Source organism: Chiloscyllium plagiosum, chromosome 12, assembly GCF_004010195.1.
Source record: "Chiloscyllium plagiosum isolate BGI_BamShark_2017 chromosome 12, ASM401019v2, whole genome shotgun sequence".
NCBI lineage: Eukaryota > Metazoa > Chordata > Chondrichthyes > Orectolobiformes > Hemiscylliidae > Chiloscyllium > Chiloscyllium plagiosum.
The window spans coordinates 63,500,345-63,507,239 of NC_057721.1; the positions used below are offsets into that span (position 1 = coordinate 63,500,345).

The window sequence follows — 6,895 nt, forward strand, 5'->3', positions numbered from 1 at the left end:
ACAAAAGCAGATTGTAAATGCTTGTCAACATTTCCAAAAAAATGATGCAAAATTCCCAAGATCTCACAGTGTAATCCACAACTGAAAACATTAGACGCCATCTCTGCAAGTACTTGTATTCCATTGGCTTTGAGAAAATGTAACATTCACATCCAAGTTTGCAAACAGTAAGTATACTTGCAAACAGTAAGTATACTTGCAAACAGTAAGTATACTTGCAAACAGAAGCAATGGTGTTTTGGGCTCTGTTGTACATGATCTTGTGCTTCCATAGATCAACATTTCAAAAGATTACTAGAAGCAACGTGGGTTATAACTTGTGTATGTGTTACTTACCAATCCCAAACAGCTCAGGAAAGCACAGGCCAACTCTGTTTCCTACTAAAAAGGACAGATTCTAGCATTGTCAAGAATCACAACTTCTAAAATTACTACCTTACTTTGTACAAATATACATGAACATAGTAGTTAAATGAAGAACAATTAATACTTAAATATTTTGAAAGACAACGCCATTTGAAAATACAGTAATTATAAATATCAAAGAAGCTTGTTGAAGCAAATTCAGTTGCTAGCGAAAGATCATAATTCACTTACCAATAGAACTGCAATTACCATGAGAATTATATCATTTGCTTCTAGAGAATCAAAGTAATAACCTCCCTTTGTTTAACCTATAAATTTTAGTATACATTTTACAGATCAATTAAAAATCGGTACCTCTGTTTAAAAAACACTCACCATCTTAGTTACCAGCAGTTTTGAAAAGTGAGCACTGCAGTTCAGCTACGGAAAATGGGTCAATCTCAGGATCACAACTTTTTTTTGCAAAGAATGCAGTCAGTTTCATTCAGTCAGGCACACAACCTAAAGTACAGCATGTAGCACATACTTTTGATTAGAGAGTTTTAATTAATCACTCTTTGAATCAATGTCGACAGTGCAGCAATTTGAAGATGAGCTGACTATTTACTGTAACTGAACTTTGAACATTGATTTATTTGAATTTAAAATGCACCAAACAGTTCTGAAATTGTTGCATGAGTGTAACGAACAATTTCCCCAAAAGGGTTTTATTATAACAGTTTATCAGGGAATATAACTTACCTTCTTTCTAGTTATACAATTAACTTAAAGTATTGTAAACTAAAAGTAACTGGACTTTAAGAACACAGCATTTGCTCTGTAAGATCTTGAAATTGATGCCAAAATGTAGTTCATGTATCACATATTGCAATTTAAAATTTGACTTTGCAATAATCTGTCAAAATATTTTCATTTTACTAACAAAAAGGAACTGACCAGTTTGCACTTTACCCTTCCATGTGCAAAAATATTACTTTCGTCAAACATAATATAGTATGTTGCCTTGCCTTAACACTTATTCTGAGCAGTTGAAGCTAATGAAACTGCAGGCTGAATGCAAGGCACGTCTAAAAGAAAAACAGCATAGTAGGAACTCATGCATTAGCTAGAGAGCATTAATTTGAGGTAAGGGATAGAGTTTTAAGAGGCAAGGTCTTCCCACCTACTATTTGCAATCAGAACTTTGTACAGGTTCATCAAACAACCACTTGGTTTGCTGTCAGCCATAAACCCATCACCTTAAGTTTGATGGAAGCACAGGCATTGGACCATAAGGAAACAACTGGCTCAAGCCATTAAATAAATGAACATCTGGAGGCAAGTAATATCTTTAGAGGAAAACAGAGTACAACAGCTGAGAAAGAATTGGTGGAAAGTGATGAAGATTCAGTGCCAAGAAAATAAACAGGTGAGAAGGCTGAGAAACAAAAGGCCAAATAATAATTGGTCAGATTCAAAAACTAACAAAAGTCAATATTTCAATTTGCAGTGAATAAGCTTCTTGTTCAAACTCTATTACACAACTGAATAAACAGACAGTTTAGTGCTTTTTTAAACTAATATTTCTAAGTGCTTAATTTATGTATTGGGAAAAAATGATGTGCTGGTCTATCTGGTCAAACCAAAGCAAAAGTGGAGCAAAGCTACTTTACATGACATCTTTCACCATTTCAGAATGTCCCCAAAGCTTTGAATCAATGATTGTTTTCAAATGGTTGTGTAATATAGAAAGCATGACAGTCAATTTACAAAGCACTAACATTAAAATATTAAAGATGTTATCTATTTTTACTAAGTTAGTTGAGGGAAGAATATTGGTTAGGAGATCATCCGCTTCTAGTAAACACAAACAGTTAAAGATTGGTGTTTTGCCTGCTACACTGAGAGGTTCTAGTTGATATCGGTGTTTCAGAAATAGGACAGGCCATAATTTTTGATTTGGACTTTGTCCCAATAATTTTTAATCATGCTCAAAACAAAACTTTTCACTGTATATTTCAAGACTTGAATCTTAGGAACAAAATATACAAGATCACCTGCTGGCATACGAAGAACCCTTTAACAGTTCACTTATGCACTGGAGTGATACATGATCTCATCTTTAATTGACCTGCAGAAGCTCTCACACAGACTGTTGAAACTAGAGCTATAAATTTTCATTTAAGATCAAACACAAAAGTCAAGTCAATTACCGTGCTTCAATTAGCATTCCGCCACGCTTAAATTAAAAGCTCCAAAATCTTAAGTCATCTGTCACTGCTTGGACCACACATCCAAAATGAGAAATATGAAAAATTAATCCCACAGGGTCCTTTCTTCATACCGTGACTTGGACCTGCCGTCTCCCATGTGAAATGAAGCATTCGTCACACTTATTCCAAGTTCGAACTGCTCCTGGCAACAGAAATCCGGAAGATACAACAGGAGGATACAGCTCACATACCATCTTAATTGGCTGGAGCACCCAATATTTGCTTTAACCATGAGATTATATGTAAAGAAAATTGCAATTGGCTGGTTTTTGAATACACATTGTTTATTTTTCTAGTCTGTTTTTCATCAGAAATAAAGTAATATTTTATCTTGCAATAGAAAATAGCACAAGTCCAAGGTGGCTAACCACAATCCAGACCTTGAGGGGAAACTGGGCACACAGCAACATTTGACAGGGAGGAAGTTTTCTGGAGCAGGCATTCCAGAAGGTTGTCACCTCACAGGTTGCTAGTAGTAAAATATTCACAGGAGACTGGGTGACCATCAGCAGTTAGGGTAGGAAACCACAGGTGAGGGCAGAAAGGGGACCATCTGTTGAGCTGAAATTGAGGCAATTGGTGTTTAGATACCAGCAATGTGGATATAGAGGTAACAAAATTAATTTATCCTTTGAATTATGCAACTGCTAGGATTTCTTAGGATGTATTAGATGCGCCATGCTCTTTCATTTAACATTTCCTATGTTTCTAAAGAGGCGGCTAACCACTGAACAGTTTCACCACAGCGAGCAACAAGCGGTTACCCATGGGAGAAAACAGTGCAGACAAAGAACAAGCAAGCAGTGGTTTGAGTGTTGCAAGGGGGTTGAAGATTGGAATGTACAGTCAGAGGTTTAAGATAAAATAGTTTTGTGATCATGATCTAGAGCTGTATGTTACTCCTCAGACAAGCTTATGGAGAGGGATCAAATAATCCTAGAATAGCAGTGTGAGCAGCCAGCATCCTGTTTCACACAAGGATCAACAAGATAGATAACAGAAGGTCTAAGATTCTACCAAGGAATTTCAAAAAGTTAAATTCCAAATTAAGAAACAGAACCAAGGGTAATAATCTACAATTCAACTCTTAGTGCTACAGACTGGACCAGGCAAGAATGAATAGGATTTGTTGATACTCTGTTGAAAGAATTGTACAGAATGGGCAGTTTTGATTCCCAGTAGAATAGATACTGGGATGCAGAATGGCCTGTACCTTAAACTAGAGAGCAACCTACATCCTTCCAGAAAGGAGTAGTACAGGAAGACAAACTTTGGGGCTGGGAATGGAAATCCACACAATTAATGAGTCAAAAGACAATTGGGGTTGCTGTTAATTGAAATGTTCAAGAGGTGGTTGATGGACAATTAAAATAGGGGTAATGCATATCAAAAAAAAGTGGGTTAAATGAAATCGAGGGACATATCTGCCACTATTTGCTTTAACAGCAGAGGGGCTCAAAAGCTTTTTATATTCCTTCACAAGTTTAAAAAAAAGGAAAATGTGAAAGATGTATTAGATTTCTGACAGAATTATGTCATTACTAAAATGATTCTTGCAATGTGGAGCAATGACACAATGACTTTGTGTCTGCTGCAGATGTAAAAGAAAATATTGGAAAACAATTCCACAAATGGAAATACGATTTTCCAGCCAATAAATGCGTATTTCTTTCGAGCAGTTTTTGAAAAGCTGAGACACCCCCAAATTCCTCCCCAGAAACATCACCACAATTTTTGGGGGAGGTGGTAAGTCAAAGAAATAACACAGCCTCAAAACTCAAGTAAGCCCTAAATTTCAGGCTGCTAATTTCTATAAAATGGAGGTCGGACAGACCTCGGTTTTACAGCAAGGTGAACGAGACATCTGGAGCCTCCAAGGTCTACTTTCTTTAATAGCTTTCAGAGAATGAGCAGATAGAAGGGACAGTGGTGTCGTTGCGTGTTATGTTTACCATCGAGTATTAATCAAATTAAAACGTGATCCTTGTGAGCAGCTGTGACTCCCGAGATGGAGTTCACGAAGAACCCGGTTGGGAAAGCGGTTTCGCCGCGCACTTTAAAATTTACCTCTTTACCGATTTCTCTCCCCCAGCCTCCCGGTGTTTGTTTTCTTACCGCCGAGCGCCGCTGCGCCCTTCCTAATCAAAGCACACTCCGCCTTACCTCAGCCGTTTCTCGAAGCTTCTTCCCCTCCAGCCCAGTACCTCCATCCCACCAGGCGGAACATTTCTTATCGAATTTCCTCTCCCTCCCTGTTGATCCATTTTAAAATTCCACCCCCCGCATCCTTGTCGATTGCTCCACTGTCCTTCTCGATTCTTCCTCCCACTTCCCACCCCATCCTTCTCGACTGTTCCTCCGCCCTTCTCGATGTTTCCTCCGTTGTTCTCGATTCTTCTTCGTAACCTTCCCCTCCGCCTTCTCGATTCTTCCTTGATGCTTTCTCGCGCAAGCTTTCCATCCAACCTTCTCGAACTTCCCTCCCCAGCATCCTCGAAAAATTTCCTCCCCTCCAACTTTCTCCAGTCTACCTCCAGCAAAAACATCTCTCCATCTGCCTTCCCCCTCGATCCAGACTGGTGCTAGACGCTCTACGTTTCTCGCCCATGGTATTTTTTTTGTTAAAAATCGCTTCGTTGCGTTTCTTTTGAAATAAAGAGTGCAGCACTAAAACCCCAGCTCGAGTTGGGTTACTCACCCGGTGAATACAGAAACCTGTCGCACTCCGCTACCGCACGTGCAGCTCCAACCGTTAGATTTAAATAAACAAACTGAACGAGCTGCCCGACAGACGAAAGAGGTAAAAACAAACGGTGTTAGGCCATACGCCAATCAGCGGACATGGTGGGCGGGTCCCTCCACATCCATTGGTCAGTCGCCCAGCCAATATCTCGCCACTCAGCGAGTTCTATTTACTATTCGTCAAATAGCTGTCAATCACCACATCCACCGGTATCTGGACCAAACTTGGTAGGTTCCTGCTGACAGTATTTTCTTGGTCGGAAGGGCTGTTCATTTCATCATTTGGCGCATTTCGTACACGCGGCTTAGTGCGAACCCTCGTACGTTTTGATGGTGAGCAGAGGGAAATCGAGACGGCCTTCAATGGCTAGGTTTCAAATAGGGGCCATTTACGACAAAGAAGGTTCATTCTGCCCTTTGAGTCTGTACCAGCTCCGCGAATGTTGGAATAGGAGTAGGCCATTCAGCCCACCGAACTTGCGCCACTGCCATAGCTCATGGAACACTTCGGTTCCTTCCATTCATTCAAGCCCCACAAACCTGTTCACCAGTGATGATCAGAAATCTATCAACCTATAGACTAATCAAAGTATGATCCATTTATTCCTATTTTCTGTAGCCCTGAGAATTCTGAAGATTCACAACCCATCTGAATAAAATAATTTCTCTTCATTTCAGACCTAAGGGGCATCCCACTAATTTTTAAAACATACCCTCAAGCATTAGACTTTCCAAAATGGAGGAAACATCTTACTTCATCTACCATGCCTATCCCTTTAAGTATTTTGTAGATTTGAATGAGATCACCTCTACTTCAAAACTCTAATGAATATAGGCTGACTTTGCCCATTCTGTCTTCATAGAATAGTTTGTGCTTATCAAGAACAAATCTGGCAAACTTTTGTTGCATAAGACCAAAATTACACACATAACTCTAGTGTGATCTAACCAACCTTATACAAAATTGAAGCTACTGTACTTGAATACACTTGCAATAAAGGCTACATTCCATTAGCCTTTCTAATGGTTTTCTGCACCTACATATTAGCCTTCAGTGATTTATCAACAAGGACACCTCAGTCCCTTTCTACATCCATACTTTCCAACCTCTTACCATTTAACAAATACTCTGTACATCTGTTTCTCCTACCTCACATTTTTGACATATATTGCATCTGCCTATTGTTACCCATTCAGTAAACCTCTCCTGAAGCTGCTTTATCTCTTCCTTACAACACACATTCCCACTCAGTTTCACATCATCCATGTATTTGGAAATATTGCATTTGGTCCCCATTTCCAAATTATTGACATATATTGTGAACAGCTGGGGCCAAATCCTAATCTTTGTGTACCCTATGAGACACAGATTGCCAACGTGAGAATGACTCATTTATTCTTACTATTTGTGTTTTTTGTCTGTTAACCAATCATGAATCCATGCAGTTCATCCAATCCTGTATGTTTTAATCTTTCTAACTAGCCTTCTATGCAGAACTTTAGCAAAACACTTGAAAATCTAAATAAACTACATC

The 6,895-nt window shown here is 39.0% G+C and overlaps 1 protein-coding gene across 14 annotated transcripts in view; it reads right to left on the reverse strand.

Moving 5' to 3' along the window:
- The window catches only part of LOC122555350 (sodium/myo-inositol cotransporter-like), a 32,163-nt gene extending 26,701 nt beyond the window's left edge, over window positions 1-5,462 (reverse strand). For 9 of the 14 annotated variants that reach the window (XM_043701272.1, XM_043701267.1, XM_043701273.1 and 6 more), the window contains exons 1-3: window positions 5,317-5,461; window positions 2,559-3,179; window positions 742-867 (exon numbers count right to left, since the gene is read on the reverse strand). The gene's annotated coding sequence lies outside the window, so the exon portion shown is untranslated. The other 5 variants (XM_043701274.1, XR_006313238.1, XM_043701266.1 and 2 more) reach the window with 5 other exon arrangements.
- Between the last annotated feature and the right edge of the window lie 1,433 nt (window positions 5,463-6,895).